This window comes from Dermacentor albipictus, chromosome 8 (assembly GCF_038994185.2).
Source record: "Dermacentor albipictus isolate Rhodes 1998 colony chromosome 8, USDA_Dalb.pri_finalv2, whole genome shotgun sequence".
NCBI lineage: Eukaryota > Metazoa > Arthropoda > Arachnida > Ixodida > Ixodidae > Dermacentor > Dermacentor albipictus.
In genome coordinates, this window is record NC_091828.1 from 73,678,323 (window position 1) to 73,699,239 (window position 20,917).

The window sequence follows — 20,917 nt, forward strand, 5'->3', positions numbered from 1 at the left end:
TTCATGCCTGCTCCAAAAAAGGTACGTCCACGAACATATTTCCCGTCTCTGGCAAGCTTACACAGGCACAAAGTATCCTTTATTTTGATACTGAAAAGATGCAAGATCACCAACTCGCCCAGCAGTTAACTCTTCTAAAGTATATCCTTTAATTATTCCTATACGCTGACGAGCGGCTCAACTTTTCATGCAAAGCACTACAGTTGCATGAACTTTTGCAAGCCAAAAAAAAAAATAAAAAATGTCGGCTTTACTAAGGAAAACAGCTTTTTAGGCTTAATTTTTTTGCCTCTCAAGACCACGCCAGGACGTGGGCACTCGCCATACAAGATAAGAAGTAATTTTGATTTTTTTTTACGTGAAGATGCTCCGTGGAGACTAGGCGTATGAGGATGTATGTAACCAAAGGAATCGAGCATTACATAAAAATAACAGGCTTAAGTAACGTACAACAGAAATTCTTAGAGATTTATTGTGCCACACTGCGGCACGCGAGAAGTGGTGATTCCGCAACAAGGGCCAATCTAGGAGATGACAAATTACAAAGAGTATACTTCTTTTCATCCCACTTATTGATTCGACTGTGTGCCACCGGCGCCTTTAGTTCTGTTGCAAATGTTTGCGAGAAGGTTCCCAGACAACCCGGAATTGATAGTTCCTTCATTTCATTATCATCAGCAACGAAAAGGCTAATTGCGGCTGCAAGACAACGGCTTCCCCGAGGAGTCTGCCAGCATTCTTTTTTTTTTGCGTCAGCCCAGACCGTCCGGTGCCTGCAAATATCCCATCGTTTGCTGCGCCATTTCTAATTTGGTAGCAGCTTTGTTGTCCTCCAGTTTCCTACCCTCTTATTCGATACTAGTAGTATACCTTGATCACACTACGCGCTTCAAGGGTATACCACTCAGTTGCAAACTATGATCGACAGCCGATAAATGTGACAAGGTTACACGCTGTTATCGCAAGGCACTGCAGACTTCAGTGACAGAAAGTCCAGGTGGTAGGATGAAGTTTTATTGCGAAAGCATTATGTGCCCCGTGAACCGAAAAATTCGGCTATCGTCCGACGTTAACATCCGATGATACCAAAAACCCACGTGACCAAGTGACGACGTCACGTTCTCGGTGTTGTACCTGCTGCTGCTCGCACGGCGAAGTCCCACGGTCAACAGCCACGGCTTCGAACGGATCCGTGGCCCACACACAAAAAATTTACTTTGCCCGCTACGAAAAGGGAGTTCAACCACGTTCAAAACCGACCGGGCCCACTACCAAAATTGACTTGGCCCACCCACTGAACTTTGGGTAGCCCACACCCAAAAATTCACTCCGCCCAATTCTAAAATTTAGTTAACCCATGTTCAAGACCCACCTGGCCCACTCCAAAGATCGAGTCGGCCCACCCCCAAAATTCAGGTGGCCCACCCTAAAAATTACTTTGCCCAATTCGAGCGCATGACCTAGTGAACAGTATCGCGAGGAAGAGTCAGAATGCTTTCTCATTCAATGCACCTAAGGAGACTTAAGTCTCTCTTGAACTTTTGGTTGTATTTCTCATGAATAGAGAAATTAGAGACCAGTTTAGAAAGCATGGAGACACGCCAAGTCTTTTTATTTTCATAAAATATTGAATCACTTGCTCAAAAAACATGTACACCTTAATAATTGGCTGCAAGAGTTACGTGAATTTAAAAAAAGATATAATTTCACTATCAGTGACGCAGCGTGGCATGTCGGTCATCCTATCCAACACGGGAGTGTTTTCGGTGAAGCAGTCGCATGTGGCACAATAGAGTGACAAGGGGTCATAGTGGGTATCCAGAGTGCTAAATAAACCTGGAATTTAATGTACGTGGTTTCTTCTAGGCCAGAAATGAACAGAACTGGCAAAAACATGTCGTGTTTTTTGCGACATCTACACCACGGCCAAATTTGATATTGTTAAGGCGACGTTCAACAAAGGTTTCAACGTCGTGTAATCACGTCTTCCTTCGGTCTCTTGCAGTTTGGTGCAGACATGTTAATACGCGAAAGGTGCAGGGAAAAATTCTCTTGATGCAGGACCGGAAATAATTAGATATGCATGGACGAGCTTCTTCCTTTGCGCGATGGTTTAAGTATGTCCCGTCGATGTAAAATTTTTTGCGATGCGTTTCTCACAAAATGTCTTCTATAGATCTACTGTGGCCGGAGTACTGAAAACGTGTTTCTTCTTTATAAGTATTTTTTGTTTTTAATTTCGCCACTGACTCTACCGTACAACGGAATAAATTCTCGTTTACAGTGGAGCCGAGGATTAAAATTCGTCGGATGGATCACGCAGGCATTGCCGGCGCTCAGTGAGTGCGGATTAGCTTCAATCCCTCTTTAATCCACGTTCCCCGTAGCCCGGATGAGCATTACCGCTTAAGATACGTCCAATTAGCATTAAAACCCCGATTACTATCCTGGCCATTCAAGCATCATCAGCGAAACTTGGTTTAGTGCAGCTTAAGTCTACTCTCGAAGTGCAGCACGTTCGTCCCTTTATTATTTTTTCATTTTATTTTTTGCAAGAACGGCGAACTAACGATTCGCTTTCATTTCCCCTGTTCACCGACTTACTACGTATCGCCAGACTAAACATTAAATATTTCATGAGCTGCACTGCTTTCTTCGCAAACTTCATCACGTAACTTTTACTTTTGTTTCAGTCACATTTGCCCCTGTCGCAGTGCAGGCCAGTCTAAGGGGCACAGCCAGGCTAACTTCCCTGCCTTTCCGCATATTTCTCTTTATGCCAATCTCATCGCGTATAAGAACATCACCATCCTTTTCGAACGTAGTTCTTTACCGAGGTATCCTCTGGGATTGGTTTCCTCGTGCGTGTGTCTGCACGTACGAGGCCTACTCGCCTATTGGAATCTCGTTTCTATGCTCTCGATTTTTTAGTTTGCTGATGGTTTTCTGTGAAGCCAGTATTTTTTTACTTAAGCTGGATAGAGTCCTTCGCTCGGCATACAAATCTGAGCTCACTGTTCGCCATCAGCCAGGCATCGAATACACATGGGAACGCATAGCGAGACTTACTTATCAGTGTCACATTGCTTTCGTTGTTGATATGTATGCTATCCCAATGGACGGTTGCCTGCTCTTGCTGACCGGGCTACATTCTACAAAACTTGCTACAACCTGCAGTTACAGAGTCTGTGTTACGGAAGTTTTATTCGCGATCGGTTGTTACCAAAGCGATTATCTCACTAACATGCCATATATATATATATATATATATATATATATATATATATATATATATATATATATATATATATATATATATATATGTACTGGACGTCGCCGACGGTTGCGTACTCCTCATTCCGAAACAAATTCCTTAGACTCCCTATTCCTCTTCATTACAGCAGTGTATAGCTAACATTATTACTGCTGTTGACATCGGAGAAATGCGAGTCGAGAAGTTTAAGTATACCGTTTTTATTCGTCTATTTTTACATCTTCAGAAGTTATGAACCTATGCAACTATCCCAGAACTCCTCCATTAGGCGGCGTGGGTGCCTGCGTACTCACATAATCAGGTTAGTTCAGGTTGAAAGCGGTGCCGCGGTTGTTTTATGCACTCTTTAAAGCTACTCCCCGACTGAAGTTCAGGGCCGGTATTTTGTAGCGATGCCATTTCCGATTCTATGCTTTTTCAGGCTTTTCGCGCTTGGCCAGTGGTCAGAGCCACGGTCTGCTCACATTATCAACGGGATCTGGCGGCCGTGTGTGTTGGATGATAAGAATAGCATAGAATAAGGCATAAGGCATCGTTACAAAATAGCGGCCCTGATGGCTATAGTGCCACGTATTTTCATGCTTGCCTTCCTCCCACAACACCCGCGTTTGACATCTGATAAAATCAAACTACGCCTGTGCCACTATTGCTTATTTTGTTGTTCGAACTTTGGTGTACTCTTCAGGCACAATTAGGTACCCTGTAAATGGATCTTTCTAGGATAGCGTCTCCGAAGACGTGGATTGCCACGGAAAACTTCGACATTGTGATGCAAATAACTCCAAGGTGGATATACAGATACATATCACTGCAATTTCTCTGCTTATCATTTCTCTAATGTGTGTTTTATATCACGAAGAGCAAAAAGCATTATATCCAATCAGATAGATGAGTGAGTGAGTGAGTGAGTGAGTGAGTGAGTGAGTGAGTGAGTGAGTGAGTGAGTGAGTGAGTGAGTGAGTGAGTGAGTGAGTGAGTGAGTGAGTGAGTGAGTGAGTGAGTGAGTGAGTGAGTGAGTGAGTGAGTGAGTGAGTGAGTGAGTGAGTGAGTGAGTGAGTGAGTGAGTGAGTGAGTGAGTGAGTGAGTGAGTGAGTGAGTGAGTGAGTGAGTGAGTGAGTGAGTGAGTGAGTGAGTGAGTGAGTGAGTGAGTGAGTGAGTGAGTGAGTGAGTGAGTGAGCGAGCGAGCGAGCGAGCGAGCGAGCGAGCGAGTGAGTGAGTGAGTGAGTGAGTGAGTGAGTGAGTGAGTGAGTGAGTGAGTGAGTGAGTGAGTGAGTGAGTGAGTGAGTGAGTGAGTGAGTGAGTGAGTGAGTGCTCTCAACCTGCAGGGCACGTTGGTTGAGGAAAAGCTCTAAGCATGGTCTACGACATGAAGTCAACGACGGGTCAAACGCGGCTTAATATTTCGATCACGCGACCGCATTTACCTGTGAACGGACCACCACGACAGAAAGCCTTCCGAGCGTCACATTCCATACCACAAACATTTCGGTGGGAGAGACTATAGGGGGCGAACTAAGAACTCTATAACCATAGGACATACACGTCGACTCTCTCTCAAGAATCGGTTCGTGCTACCACGTCTCAAAGATCATGTGCCACGATGGATAAGAGCCTCTATCAAGACGCCCACGAGACAGAAAGAGAAATCTTTGCAAATTATACGGTCCCGAAGGAAGGGCTTTTCTTTTGTCTGCGATTCCGGTCTTGCTGCGAGCGACGCTTTTCCAAGCACTTCAGAAATGGCCTCGAAAAAAATTTCATTTAGAGCTATTTCTCTTGGCGGAGTTCGAACGTCTCGACACTCTTCTCTTTGCCAAAAGACAAACGCGCAAAACTTCCCCTTAAAACTGCGGCCTTAAAGAACTCAATACGTCATCTCAGATTCCGCTCGAGGAAGGGTCATTCCGGCAGAGCGACGTCCGTAATACCACCCTTTTACTTTTGTTTCTGCTTCAGTGAAACCGCATAAAACCGCAGGCGGCGGGATTTTCTCCTCCATTTCTCGAGAAGCTCTTTTTCTTCAAAGCAGCCCTTCCCCAACTAAGAAGAAACGTGTTTCTTTCTTTCATCATGCACGGTGTTCGCATAACGCAAGGAGCGCTCAATAAAGCCGGTAGCCCCTCACCGTCCCAAACCGACACCGAGAGATTTCGAAACGGGTCGCAGGGGCGCTCGAACAATCTTACGTCGCGTGTGTGTCGCCTTCGTTTCTAGCTGCGCCTACGCTTGTGCCATCGTTTATCGTGGCGCTTCGGGGAGAGGGCCAGCCGAATGAAGTCACCGTTTCGCAGTTTTCCCGCGGTTGGGCCGAAGAGCTTAACCACCAATGCCTGGTACGTGTTGACCCCAACGGGTACGCGCGGTCGCCGTCTCCGAAGAGCGGAGGAGAGAACTAATAAAAAATTCGGGGAAACAAAAAATCGATTGCGTGAGGTCGGGCCAGCGTCCCTTTAAAGGAAGGGGTCCGGAAGTGCTATAAATGGTCGCGGTCGTACCCTCCATAAATTTGCCGTTGCCTCCGAAAAAAAACGAAGGGTGGTGGGGTCGAGGTTTACAAGGAACCGTGAGATTCTCCGCTACATCGCACGCTTACACACGATCCTGCGAGAAAATGGAGGGCCGAGTAGCTCTAAAATCGCCTCTTGACCTCACCCTGCGAGGTGGTTACTTTCTTTTCTTTTTTTCTCCACCCTCAAACCTTCGATCGCGTCATCTCGCCGGCTCCTTCATAGGATGTCGTCAAATGCAGTACTGGCTCCGTCGTTCTGAATAATAGAATACTACGTACATGTAACGACGGGAGGCGCATGACGTCGTCGCTGCGTAGATTACGTCATGACGTGATAGATGGTACGCAATGTAGCTGAGCAGGTAGCGCAATAGAGTCAAGGGAACATCTAGTGACTGTGGTCATTTTACAACAATGGTTGTTATGGGCTGACTGCCCTGCAGTCGTTGTGATGTACGGCGCACATCGTCGACGAAGTGCCAAAGTGCTTCGAAATAAAGAATAAAAATAAATCAGGAACAAAAGGCGCACTGCCCCGAGCGATTCAAACTACGGTCTAACACAGTAGCAGTCGGAGGTTTTACCTCTCAGCCATTGGTTTGTTTCTTTGTTGTTGTTGTCGTTGTCGTTGTCGTCGTTTTCGTCGTTGTCGTTGTCGTCGTTTTCGTCGTCGTCGTCGTCGTCGTCGTCGTCGTCGTCGTCGTCGTCGTCGTCGTCGTCGTCGTCGTCGTCGTCGTCGTTGTTGTTGTTGTTGTTGTTGTTGTTGTTGTTGTTGTTGTTGTTGTTGTTGTTGTTGTTGTTGTTGTTGTTGTTGTTGTTGTTGTTGTTGTTGTTGTTGAAGCCTAGGTGAATGCCTGTCTCCTTTGAGTTTCGTTCGTCCACAACATTACCACGTGACACCCCGCGCGGATCCTTTTACCGTTGAACTAAACAAATTTGTTAGGCCCACTCCAGCGTCTCGTGCGTCGCCTGTGGAAGCGTCAAACAGACACGTTTTGCCGACGCTTGTCATTGGAGAGTGGGGCCCGGTTTGTGGGACAGAGGCAAAAGGTAATCAGTCATTTCAACAGCCCAAATTGCCTTTCAAACGCCAAGCGCCTTTCGCGTATGATGCATGCGCAATGGTGACCACGCTATTTCTTTGTGGCTGTTAAACGTTTGTGGCCTTATTCTATAAATCTGTAAAAGAATATTTTGTTCTATTGGTAAGCTGAGTCTCCGAGTACGTGTGTAAATGGTTCAATCCATACGGTGCTGGACTAAACAATGCAAGGCTTACAGCGCATAATTTTTTCGACACGTACTGTTTCGTTGCTTGGCATTCTTGTCAAAATCAATACTTCATTTTCTTTGTATTTTTATTTCATACATTGCTAGGATTAGCTGTGTAGGTGTAATATTTTTTTTAATATACATATGAACTTTAAACAAACGCAAGAGCGGAGGATTATCCACCAGCGTGAGCGATTGAACTATACTACAAGAAGAAGTTCATTTGACTTGCGTTCTATGTAGTGAGGATGCACCACAAACAGTGTTTTGCGACAGAAATCGTATGTTCGTGCTCCGCAAAAAATTCAAGCAAACTCCACCGTCACTGCCGCTTCCTAACGTTCCCGTTTCAATGTTGCAACTGACGAGCCCATTCTGTCGGTCGAAAAGAAAAAGAAAAACAAGCAAACTTCTCACGCAGCAGCGATTGCCACGGCTACTGTGGAAAGAGCAGTGGCGAACGGCAATGGGGCGCAAATCCGGTTCTCATCCATAGAACGCCGTTCGCTTTTCTTTTCTTTTGTTCCGGTGGACCGGTGGTTATCGCGTGTATTTCAGAGCCTTCTGCAGCCACCCACAACAATGTGTCATCCTAAATGAGACGGAACCAGTCGTGCTTCCGGAACGGAAATATTTCCTCGTTGGCGGCCTGCGAAACGAAATACAAAATGTGACGCAACTCTACGCGAGCCCGAACTTCATTTACTACAACTATGCCACAGCGTTCGCGTACGAGCTGGTGGAAATAAAGCGTCGTCATGGCAACGTTCGGGAAGTCACTAATTGCTCGCGTCCGTGCCAGTCACCCATGCGCGCGGCGAGCAGGTTAAACGTCGGGGGCCGAATTCCCTCAACGTTTTTCACTCACAGGAGCTGTTTTGCTATTGGACGGCAGCATTTGTTAATTATGTGCTCAGCATCACGATTGGCTGGAATTCACTCGATCTTGCGAATAATTCTAGAGTACGAGCTTTTCGTGAATACGGGGCCCGAAATCCGCAAGGTGTAGCGTCATGCAGAACAATATAAAATGTTGGACCTAATCAACGGACCGCATTGAAGTACCGTTCAACCACCGCGTGCGTCAGCGGCTGGCTTTCTCCTGCCCCACACGCAAAGTAAGTGAGTTCGATTTCAAGCCTCGGTGGACTAAACACAGCGGAACGCTGAATGCGCGAATGCTCGTGTACGATGTTTGTAGGGAGCGCGGTAAAGTGCTCTCGGTTGTTCCGAAGTCCGCCGATCCTCCGTCTTCCATGGTGTGCATCGCTTTCGGATTCAAATGTAGCGCAAAACGCGACTGGCTGCTTGCATTTATTGTTGTTTTTTATGCGCTTCACTACATATTGAGATGCAGCAAAGCCATCATTGACTTTCATATAAAGGTCACTGCGGAAGAGAACTGGCGCTGACATCGTCCTATCCCTGCACACGCCACGGACAGCACGTTGGTTATTCTGATGCGGCGAATCTACGCTACGAAGTTACATTCCGTGCTTTATTATTCGTTATAGCTTAGCTTTGTTGTGTATTGCCACGAAATAAGTATTTTTGCGCCCTTTATGTGTTTACCGTTAGAAGTTTAGCAATTTGTTGTTTGTTAATTTACAAATACCGCTTTCCTGCATAACAAGACCTAGAAGTAGTATTATATGAATGCAAATCGTAAAACATGGAATGAAATTTTGCTGCACTCTTCGTAACGAGAGCGACGCGTTATCACTTAACTTTTAGCGACTAAAAAATGCCCTTACACTTCCGGTACATGTGTCTCTATATCTATACGATGTCTGTAAAGGACACCCACAATGTGTATGTTCTTTCACATACCTTTTATTTTTCTGTGTAATGTCCTGAAAGCAGTGTAGTAGTTCGCGGATAAACGGGGGACCACTTGATGCGAATCGTTCGCGATTATAAATTAATTTCAGGAAAGTTCGTACGAAAATCTTTTGATATGTTCGAAGCACTAGGTGCGAAGAGTTTAGACAAATTGACGGACTGAACATTATTGCCAAGCTCCAGATTCCGTCATTACGTCATTACACCCCATTTCCTTCTTGCAATGTCGGCGTAATCTATACGTGTATATATATATATATATATATATATATATATATATATATATATATATATATATATATATATATATATATATATATATATATATATATATATATATATATATATGCACGGCATAGGTGCACTACTTATAAAGCTGCTGTTGCACCCCAAATTATGGCGCTGCTGTCGCTTTCTCATGCTATACTGACCACGAAATACATGGCAAGAAGAAAAAAAAACAAAAGATTTTTCACCGTAGTGACGCATTTGCAGTAGGGAACGAGAGATTAGGGGGTCTTTTGGGCACAGGGGTCAAAGCCAGGCACAAGCACGTATAAAAGTAGTTTCCGTTTTTTTTAATAAAGAAATACGGGAAGGCACACCTTTTAGGGCCTGATATTTCAATGTTCCGAACACGACACTCAGAATAGAGAAAGTGGAAAAGGAAAAGTAAGAAGAAAATAACAAGCTCTATGCACATACCAGCACACGTAGAATGCCCATAAAATAACACGCATGCAATATTGCCTGCGAAACGTTCGCAGTGCCAATCGCAAAGCAAAAGACATGCCGGAATTATTGATCAGCGGCCACGCTTCCAAGCCCGGCATATAATTTCATTGCCTATTAGCTGGACTTCTATTTTTCTTCAAGCAAGCTTTCTTTTCTTGGTTTTCTTTTTGCTTGAGGACGAAATGAAGTCAATTTTGATGATGGAATTTTGGGTTTCTCCGGCCAGATTTTCTCTTTTGCCTCCGTCGATGGAACTCGCTCGTGCCCGAGAGTTTCGTCAGTTCAGCGACCACCATGCATTAAACTTTTGCATTTAATTATGCACGACTCCTCAACGTTCCATTTACTCTTAATATGTATGCATATACAGCGGGCACTATTCATAAAAAGAACTCTCGTCATAATTTTTTCACCCATAATATATTATTCCTGATTCCGCTAACTTGGTTAAATTTACATTCAGAGTAATTTGTGTGCAAAGCTAGCCGTATGTTTCAAACACGTTTCATGCATGCTTTACTGCATATCTTCAGAACGGCGGACAAATTTTCCACAGAAAATGTATACTGCTTGTAAATTTTGTAGCTGTTATTTCGTGTCATCACTTCCCTCTTAAATTTTCAAAGCGTATCCGTTGCATCACAGTAAATATCCATTGGGTCATTTTGAGCTGTTCGAATCCACCAAGGCTTTTTTTTTTTGTGTGTGTGTGTGGAGGAGGGGAGGGGTCGCGAGGGGGGGGGGATAAAACTTCAGTGTCTTCGTCGAACATGATAACGCTTACTCCATTTTTGCCGCAAAGTTGGAGCGAACGTCACGAAATGATCGACGACATGATGAAAAGCGGTGGTACAACCTTAAAAGCACTTCGACTTGAGTGCCACCGAAATATTTATGCCGTATCCGTACATTTTGCGCAGGAGTCAGCCACACACTTGCACAGGGTGCTGTAATAGAAAACCGAAAATGTAATCACTATTTCTCTAGCTATTCAAGCAGGCGTGGGAGCTACCGCATCAAGTAATGTTGCTCGTATTATCTTGCTTTTTGCGGCCACGGAATGTCCTTGCCTTTATTATACTGCGACAGCTACTCTATACGTACACTCTATTTCAACGTAAATATCACTAAGAGCGATGAAAAATGAACCACTGTAGTTCACTGGTACAGCAGCCTGGGCTAAGCAAAGCTTAGCCTTTTTATTGCAGTATACTACAAGAACCATAAGCTCTAAAAAGGGACCCAAAACACGTTCCTTCAAGCATCTTCAAAGGCTGTCAATTTAAGATTACCTATAAGCACCAGAAGAAAAAAAATGCAATTTTGAGAGAAGAATGAGACCTGAGGAGTTAGTAGGTAATACATTTTTTTTTTCACCCTAATAAGCCCAGTTTCCCTCCCACTTAAAGCGTCTGACAGAGCCGTCTCTGTTGCAGTGCGAATTGATTGCTGCAACCTAATAGCTATGTCTCCTTGAATACACCTGCCGCTGTTAGGAAGGTCAGTGCGTTTTCGTCCACCACTCGTGCATTTTCACCTCCCCGTAGGTAAGAATTGCATGCCACCGGTCCTCATGGTGAGCGACTCTAACGCAATAGCGTTATCGCGCCATATCATTTCGGCAGTTATTTGTTGGCCTTCACACCAACCTTTTTTTTTTTCTCCCACGGTCAACCTGTAACTATTGCAACTTGATGGTCGGTTCGCGCTACTTACCAGCACATTGCGCCCTAGATCTAGGGACACTGCCCGCCTATCCCTGACGAATGTAGGACTTACTTATTGTGTCTACTTATGATGCATACCTTCTCTGCTCCAGTGGCGATTACGACGCCTTTGTCGGGTGTATCAATAGCAGTAGAGCACAACTACTTCAGTATGACATGCGAAACGCTTGAATAAACACCACCCTTATTTGATCACCTTTAGCCACTTCGAGTAGGCACAACTCATTCCCATCGGAATCAGTAGACCACGCCTATAATTACGGTTTCAGCTGCCAGCCCGCCGAAAGTTACATTATCAGAACACAAACAAGAGCCGGTGATTGCTTTGTACAATGTTATCGCCATTAAAAGAAAAAGAAAGCTCTTGGGCTTTTTCCCGGGCTATAGGCCCAATGGTCAGCCTATCTTCAACAGCTACACTTAAGACAGCAGCACGCAAAAGAACAAACGACCATGGGCTATTCTTCATTGCGCTCCTGTCGTAAACCGAGCTGTTAAGCATCGACCATCACCAACTTGTTCAATTTGAAATCCTAGTAGATTGCAGGCGACTGCGTAAACCTCACTGAAGTTGTGCGTTTTTTTTTCCACTAATCTTCTGACTAACGTTTACTTCGTGAATCTTGCGTCACCAGAACTCCAGTCATGATGCAATGTGCTGCAAGAGCGACCACACCCGTCGTTTTCCTAACATACGTTGCGGCGGCTATAAGCGCGTCTGCGTAGCACGTCTCCTGCTGCAAGATCTTGCCCCATCCTTCGAGGGATATTCGCGCGACTGGACGGCCCGCTTGTCCGCGGATAGGCGAGTGTACCGCGTGGTGACAACGATACCTTTTCGTCTGGTGACCCAGCTACGTCGGATTGAAGTTTATTTTCTGCTTTTAAATTCGTAAAATTCCTCGTGCGCTTTTTCACTGATTTTTCAAACTATAATGTTGTGTGTGCCTGGCAAGACTATAACTAAGGGCCCGTGAAGCTACTTACATCCAAGTACAGTCCGTTGCAAACGTGCAGAAGTGTCCCCTAAAATTTTCAATTTTATTAAATTAAAGTCATTTTAGGAAGAGGCTGCTGTTCGGAAGTGACAAGCGACATCTCAGTTGGATAGCGAACGCTTACCGCTTGCTTCATAGGTTCGCATGTACAGACTGTCGCCTACAAAAGACAAATGGCAGAAGGCTGGTAAGATACTTCTTTTTTGTTGGACTCGCGCTGAACGTTGTTTCTTTGTCATTGAAGGAAAAGTTGCCACCGCCACTCTGGCTACTACTACCTCCAATATAAAGACGCATCGCTTCACTAAGAGCGCTACTACATACACTGCAGCATGCGTATGCGTGGTAACATACTTGAATGCCTATCTATGTGTAATCTATGTAATTGCTCATCTCTTTACGGCAAGTATACGAGAGGAGATCAAAAAGTCTTGCAACTTCGCTATAGCCAAACATCTAACAGAGATATTTCTCTACCTTTCGTTTAGGTCATCCCTGCAGCCTAGCAAGCTCTTAATATGAAACCTTCCAGTTCATTACTTGGTCTGCATCAGTCAGTCAAATATGGCGCCCTCCGACGATTCCAAGCTGGAGTACCGGAGCGTTATCAACTTTTTGTGCAAAGAAGGAAGTTCCGCCAAGGAAATCCACAGTAGTATGGTGAACGTGTGTGGCAGTGAATGTCTTTCATATGCCACAGTGACTCGATTGTTCAATGAGTTCAAATCTGGCCGTGTGCAAGTGGAAGATTACCCAAGGTCAGTGCAGCCGACCCCTTCAAGCGGTTTCGACCATTCAGCTTCAGCACAGAGCCTTATCATGAATAATCGCCGAATCAATGCATACGAAGTTGCCGAAGAATTGAACATTTCTTATGAAACTTCTTTCACTATCATCCACGATGTTTTGGGTATGTCGAAGGTCTCGGTACGAAGGGTGCCACCGAACCTCTCAGCGCAAGATCGACAAGACCGCTTGCATTCATCTAGGGAACTTTTGCACTTCCATCCAAGTCACCCAGAAGATTTTCGCCCCCGCCTTGCGACTGGTGATGAGATGTGGCTGTATCAGTGGGACCCAGAAACAAAACAACAGTATATGCGGTGGAGGCATTGGGGGTCCCCTCCCTCGAAAAAATTCAATACCCAACGCTCAGGGAGGAAAGTGAGTGCGACACTTTTCGGGGTGCAAAGGGTATCCTGCCCTATGAGTATCTTGAAAATACTAGGGCAGTTAGAAGCAAATACTACGCCAACGTTCTTCAAGAAGTGCGTAAAGCCGTCGTGGAAAAACGCCGAAGATTAATGACAAGAAACTTCCTCCCCCTGCACGACTACGCCCAGGTTCACATGTCTCGTGTTGCCCAGGCTGCTGCCATTTGAGAGTGGTTTCGCACAACTGTACCACCCACCCTAGAGTCCCGACCTGGCCCCGAGTGCCTTTTATTTTATTTCCGAATTTGAAGAAACGCCACTGCCAGTAGGTGCACAGAGTTAGAGAATGAAAAAAATATATGAAGAGACACCTTTCTGCAGCGCCAGATACCATTATGGCAATGCGAAACGGCAATTCTTGCAACCTATTAAACAAGAAAAAACCTGAAAATAATACAAATACCGTAAGCACATCGAAAAAAAAACGTCACCCCACGCGTCGCCAGCATTTATGGCTTCTCGTCGTCCTCTCCGTGTGACGTCAGAGGTGCGTTCTCTCACCTGCGAGGTGTCATGCATCCTCACTCCGGCATGAAATCCCGGTTAATTGAAGAGCAAACGAAAGTGTGTGAACCACTCGCTGCCGCTACCATGCAAGTTGCTTAATAGCCAGCTTAGCACGACGCATTTCAAGAGGAATGAAAGCCGTTATCGAGGACATGACGCAGGAAAATGCTGGGCTCAAAGACGGCATTCCAGAATATGTCATCGGCAGGTGTCTCGAAGAATCGTTCAAGCATTCACTGTGTGCACATACCAAAAGAAAAAAAAAAGAAAAAAAGCGGGCCGAAGGCAGGTTTACACGGCCCATTTAGTGCCATATACAAAGCGAGTGTTCAAGGAAAGTGTAAGCTGCCCAGAATCTCAGAAATGCAACCACTGAACTTGGCGGACGGCCGTGTCACCTATCATCTCAGCAGCTCAGTGGAGGCAACTTTGACGGCTTTTTTTTTTCGGACTCAGTTTGTTTATGCATCTTTATCAAGTACACGGTAAAATAATTTACACACCCTTAAAAGTGAAAAAGGGTGCAAATGTGTCTATAACTCGCACCCTTATGATGAGCAAAACTAGAACAAGGCGAAAGCAGGCTCCTGCTTTCATACCCTTATGGTGTGATTTATATAACTGACACCCTAAGGGTGTATGTTATAGGCACATTTACACCCTTTTTTCACTTTTAAGGGTGTAACTTATTATGCAGTGTAGTTGCCGAAGGGTTCAACGAGAGACGTGTTTTCTACCATGGCGTAAGATCAAATAACCATACACTTAGAACAATTCGCATGAGAATCCACTGCCGGCAGTGTGCCTTATAAGAAACTTCGGCGACAAAGGGCCGTTGTTCAGAGCCTCGCATGTCCCACGTTGGCTAGAGATTACCCGCGTCCTTTCCTGCTGCTAATGCCTACGCGGCAGATTAGATTGCCGAGCCTCGCTCATAAGGATCTCCATCTCGGCCCAAGAAGCAATGTGTCACCGGATTCCGCCTGCGGCGATGGTGCAATCTTCGAGCGAGGGCGATGCCCTTAGCCATGAGACGCGCCTCGGCTCCTCTCCGCATTCCTGCGTGATGAAGAGTTAATCGATGCGCAGCAATGACGCTCATAAAGGAGCGTTTGGGAAACAACTGTCGCCATGGTGACGTAATTACCTGCAGTCGGCTCGCAATTACGGCCAAGAACAATCGCCACAGCCCTCACGGTAATTATTTCGAAAGCGTGCCCCTAGGCGTAGACAGACACTTGTATTCCATCGTGCCTCCTTCCACAGACCTTATAGCAACCGGTGCCCTTAGATTTAGGCTAGCGAAGAGGTTCAAGGTTATGGCTCTAGGGTGCACACAGTATGCTGGGCAGGGAGATGCCAGGAAACAGATAACGAGGAGAATGAAAAAACACGAAGTTGAATGCAGTCAGTCGAATGCCCCTACAATGAACGCTTCTGCAATGAAATAGCCTGTACAAAGAAGGATGGATGGATTTTGTAGAAGTAGAAGCGCAGTAGAAGCGACGGCTGACGAACGCGTCGCAGCTGATTACGACGTGTTACGTGTAATCGTAATTGACGACCGGAACGAACGAAACGGACGCATGTGCAAACGAAAAAAAAAAGCGGAACGGGCCCGAATCTAAATGAAAGCAACAGGGATAAAGAGCTTCTAAACGAATCATGAATTTTAACGGCAAGGGAGGCGATAGCGGCATTCGACGATCTGTAAGCTTCATACTGCGTCGCTCCCGTGGTCTGCCGCGGAGCGTGCCGTAAACTTCGGTGCAGTAAGGTCGGCTCTACCTGCACGTTCCGTCAGACGAATTGTGAATCGAAAAAAGTATATTGCCACTCATTTTACTAAGTCGCTCTTGGATTCATGCTAAGCAAATGTCTTCTACTATTGAGAATGCTTAGCCTGTTCTATTAGGAGCGGTACGGTGCGCGATCTTTATAACGAAGTGGCCTGCACAACGAATAATTCTGCATGAACCAAGCACTCCCAGCGGACTCCCAGCGGGAGTCATTAATTCCTCGAACTTCCCTAGTGCCCTGAAACAATATTTTCTTTCCTTGGTAAAGGCAGAGTAAATCATCAATTTCATGATAGATCTGTACAAAGCGAGAATAATTATATTTTTAGACTAACTTCTGCTTATTCTATGTAATTAGTATCACGCGACTGTGTTCTTTTGTTATGCATTTAAATCTCATATTGCTCTCCTTTTTGCTCATTATGTACGTATTGAATTTCAAAAATTATACGCTTTATCAGCCAGTTCAGTACTAATCGATATTGTTTGCACTTTTTGTGGGATACGTAAAAGAAATCGACGTCATAGTACACACCGTTACATTGGGATATGGATTCTCCTGTAGTTGAACTGTGCCCCTTAGACTGTTCTTTGGTGCTCTGGTGTATTCGCTTACGTTTAGTTGACTCGTTAATTGACAATCAACAACTTTGTATATTCAATTACTGTTGCTCTTATTTTATTCCTGCTGTGCTAGGATTTCATTATATATATTTATCGGACCTTCAACTAGCCTTCGGCTACAGGTCCCACAAGTGGTTGTTACTTGTGCATAATAATCTGGAAAAAAATAAGCATCTTTCTTTCTTACTTCGTTATAACGGCGTTTGACTGTAAACATATGCAGTATGCCTGCAAGACAATTGTCGCACGAAATGTGCTGCGCACATACACGTCTTGCGGCATTATTGTGAAGTCTAAACCAACATCAAATCGGTTCTCTTCTGATTAATACCTGAACCGAGACATAAATCGTGCGGGAAGACAAGTCCTGTCATACCACGGCTCGAAGAGTGATTGTCCGTCCGTTCGTGGTACACCGCTTCCAACCACGCTGGTCAAGGTGTTTGGCGTGCTTGTCTTTTGTTGTGCTTGTGCGTTTTAGTTCAGTCGTTGCTGCATCATGCGGTTCTTTTATTCACCTTTCCTTCCCATCTTCCATTTCTATGTTCTCGACTCCTCCTTCCAGAAGGGTAGGAAGGCGTTGAAATTGCCCTTCCGGTGACACTTGCCAGCCTGCTCCTTGCTCTCGCTTTCTCTTTCATTTCTACCATGTGTTTTAAGTAGCTAGAACCAAGCCTTAAAGATAGAGCGGTACAGTTTTAACGAATGATAGCAACAGTAAGTTGTTTGTAGCCGTATTCAGCTACTTAAACTACTATTTAATGACCGAATACTTATCAAACTATATACTTCTATTCATTCTAGGTGGCATAAGTCAAAAATAAAAAGTTGCAAAACGGGCTCAAAAATATCTAATGCCTTCGTTTCCGTGATGTTATCTTCTATATAATTTATACCTTCTGTTTGGCGCATGATAGCCTTAGTAGCTTCTGTACCATCAAACTCAACAGCAACAACACTATTACCCTGCTCATACCGTTGACGCCATCGACAAAATCGGGAGATGTGCCCTCGATAGCCACAGTAGTAGCAAATGGGTCTGGCAGGAAGCGGAGCCGAGTAGTGACGCTGTACACGCACTGGCGGTGACAACGAACCCACTGGGGTGTAAGCTCCTAATGTAGGCAGAGGGGCGGTAATGGCTGGAGAGAGCGCCGCAACGTCGGCATACGTTGGTACCTGGTGAGTGCAGGGGCAGTCGGAGCACGGTAAATGCGATGCGGACGTGACCGAATGATGTAGTGGAAGCCTGTCGGTGGACAAGGGACGGTACTTTGCCGAGTGCAGGGAGGGCACCGCCCATGAAGCTCTTCACGGATGATGTCGCGGATAAGAGTGTGCAAGCCCATAGTCGAAGGGAGACGAATGTCGGAGGTATCATTGCGTAGCCAATTTGAAAAGTCCCCCTTCATCTTCCCACTGCATCGAGGGCTTGATGAATACCATGGGCATCGGCCATGTTAAGCTGAATGCGTCGATGCTCGTCAGGATAGTCAAAGCTACGCGGCATGGAGCTCCTTCAGTTCTTGGCAGTGAGACCAACCGGAAACGCCGTTTACACAGGGCTATCCTTCTATATCGGAAGTTTATGCGTCTCCAAGGAGTAAGTCACGATGTCCGCAAGGGCGCTTCCATGTCTCCAGCCTCTCATTGACATTGATCCTTTTCAGTCAGCCTTTTCATGCCCAATGGCAGAGCGAAAGCCGCTCCCTGTGATCTCCAATTGTCCATTTCCTGCGTCAATCCTGTGCTTGCAAATTTCATGTCACTCCTCCCAATTCTCTGCCGTCATGCAAAACGTTTCTCTTACCTTGGAATCAAATTTATTACTCTAATAGACGAGTGATTACTTTCACTAAGCATTGCATGAGCTGGGCCGCTTCAATTATTCGTAATAGCCTGAAGTACAATTCCCCCCTCCTCCCCCTTGTGTAATGTAGCAAGCCGTATTATTTGTTTTGTTAAACCCACTCTTATTTTTGCTTTTGTTTCGACTCTCTCTCTATCTCAACTATACTCCCGCTTGATTGTTCATTCATACCTACATCTTTCTGACTTTTAACGGTACGCCTATTACGTTTCGCTCCATCGCTCAATGCGCGTTGTTTATCTCCTTCTCGAAGAAATTTCTTTTTCAATCCTTTAGGTTAGCTTTAACAACTTAGTTAATTTGGTAATTTAGTTAAGTGATTAATTGAGCGAATAATTAAGTAATTAAGTTATTTTGGTAATTCTAGATAAATAGTTTCCGCGATTGTATATAAACATCCTCCTTCGCAACTTCAACCGTCAGAGAGAAAGAAACGAGGCAAAATGAACTTTTCCCAACAATAAGTCCATACAAAAACTAGTCCATACTGGGAGCTCGCCACGTCGCCAGTCAGGGTGCTGGGCGCATAATCGCGAGCATTCTGTCGCGGCTATTGCACGAGACAGGACGTGCCAGTGTAATTTATTCACGCTAATGGCCTCTGTGCACCGCGCGATGTACGCACGCGGATTCTATAAGGAGATGCCAACGTGTGCCGCCTACGTCAATGGGGTAACAACAGGCGCTGAACATTCAGTGTCGACATATAATTCAGATCCTCGACCACCACCGCCGCTCAACTTTGAACCTTCCCACTATGCCGCGGCAACGCCTGCCAGCAAAAGCATTGAGATAAGCATTGTAACCATGATCTGCCTTATTATTGTTGTTGCACGACAAAAGCCTTCACCGGAGATCATCAATTTCGGCTTTCCAGCGTCAACTCAGCTCATTCTATGCGTGATTGCGAAGATATCGAGCTATAGCCTCCACCCTTCACCCTACAAAGTTAGTAGATCTCTGTACGTTTTCCGATTTCCATGTTAGGGCTTTCACGATCTCGCATAATCCACTTACACTTTGACATGTTTCGCAGCGATTCGCCCAAATGTTCGCCTGATAATGTCATAAAATATAATAAACACCTCCAAGCAGTAGCATAAGGAAACGGCAAGCTTTAAATACTAATTCTTGGTTACGTCTTGTGCCAACAAGCAAAAGCTTGAAGCTCTCCAGCTTCCTCTACTTCTGCGTGGTAGCTGACGTTTCAGCAGAAACTGCATCGTCGCCATCGCGTCAGCTCACGTGACGCGCTCGTCACTTATTGGATGCCGCCAATGCAACGAAAGCTTTCGTGAACAACACGGGAAACCTGCCAAGCTCCGTGCGCGCCATGCATCTCAGCCCACTCGGATCGAACGGCGACAGCTGACGCCCCTCTAACGATACTTCTTGTAAACAAAGCGTGGGGCCTTGCCATAGGATACGCGCAACAACGGCGAAAAAAAAGCGTTTATTGCGCCAGAAGCACGCATATTGCGCGAAATTTACGGCAGGCTTCCGCTTCCATCTGGCGCTCGAATGGGCAATTCCACCGTAGGTCAATCGAACGACGTCGTAAGTCATGGGGGCACGGAAACGTAAAGCGATCGTTCGCAGCTACCTCAAAGCCAAAAACGCCTCCTGTTGGCAATGACGCCGATGCTGCGGAATTTCTCCCGCCTTTGTGACCCGCAACAGCATCCCAGTTGACGTAATGCGTCCGTGCTGTCTACTTCTCCCACCATCAAAGACCTTATATGTCCATACGGCCAACCTCATCTCTAACAAACTAAACTAGTATGGTTCACACACAGATCACCGGGCACAGCCACATAACGGCCAGTCACCTCTGGACAAGGCTGGTTAAGCAGAAAAGGTCGCGCTCCTTCTACCCACCCACCGTGACAGGTTACGGCGAAGCCGACGGCCAATGATGTGCATCCGGTGCGACTGGTTCGTTTTCGCGCGCCTACATGGCCGATGCAGGTGCACACACCAATAGCGCGCGAGTGACAAGACGTCTGTCGAGAAAGCAAGTGCCTCGTGGAGTTCGGGTATCCGTGTGGCGGTGCTCTTACGGAATACATCCGGAGACCGCGGCGGGCACAGTAGCACACTTGCCTTGCTGCGTCGAGCGTGGCGCTGCGGCCCCCTCCGCCTCCTGCACCCTTCACCGTCGGTGCCTGAGGGAAGATGCAGCGACGGCGGCCGCCATGCTGGCTGTCGTCGTCGTCTCCCGAAGCTGCGCTGCTCGCATCCGCGCGGGCGCGCACTTCTCCCGTGCGGAGGAGCCCGCGCGATCTATCGACCCGCCCCGTGGCCTGCCGGGATAGCGACCGCGGCGCCACCGCCTGGCTCATTCTGCAACCACTAGTGCACGCGCACCTCCTACACTTGAAAGCCGTTAGAACATGGGAAACCGAGGGGCTCTTTCTTTCTTCTTGTCTTTATTTTTCTACACGTAAACCCATAAAAAAAAATGAAGCATCCTCGCCTTCACCAGGAATGTGGGATATTGACACTGTGGGTGACTATGTGGAGTCATAACTGACTATGATGGCGCA

The 20,917-nt window shown here is 46.0% G+C and overlaps 1 protein-coding gene across 1 annotated transcript in view; it reads right to left on the reverse strand.

Moving 5' to 3' along the window:
- Window positions 1–20,673, reverse strand: part of LOC135921673 (uncharacterized) — an 85,879-nt gene extending 65,206 nt beyond the window's left edge. The window contains exon 1 of the mRNA XM_065455973.2: window positions 20,475–20,673. The gene's annotated coding sequence lies outside the window, so the exon portion shown is untranslated. The remainder of the gene's footprint in view (window positions 1–20,474) is intronic.
- Between the last annotated feature and the right edge of the window lie 244 nt (window positions 20,674–20,917).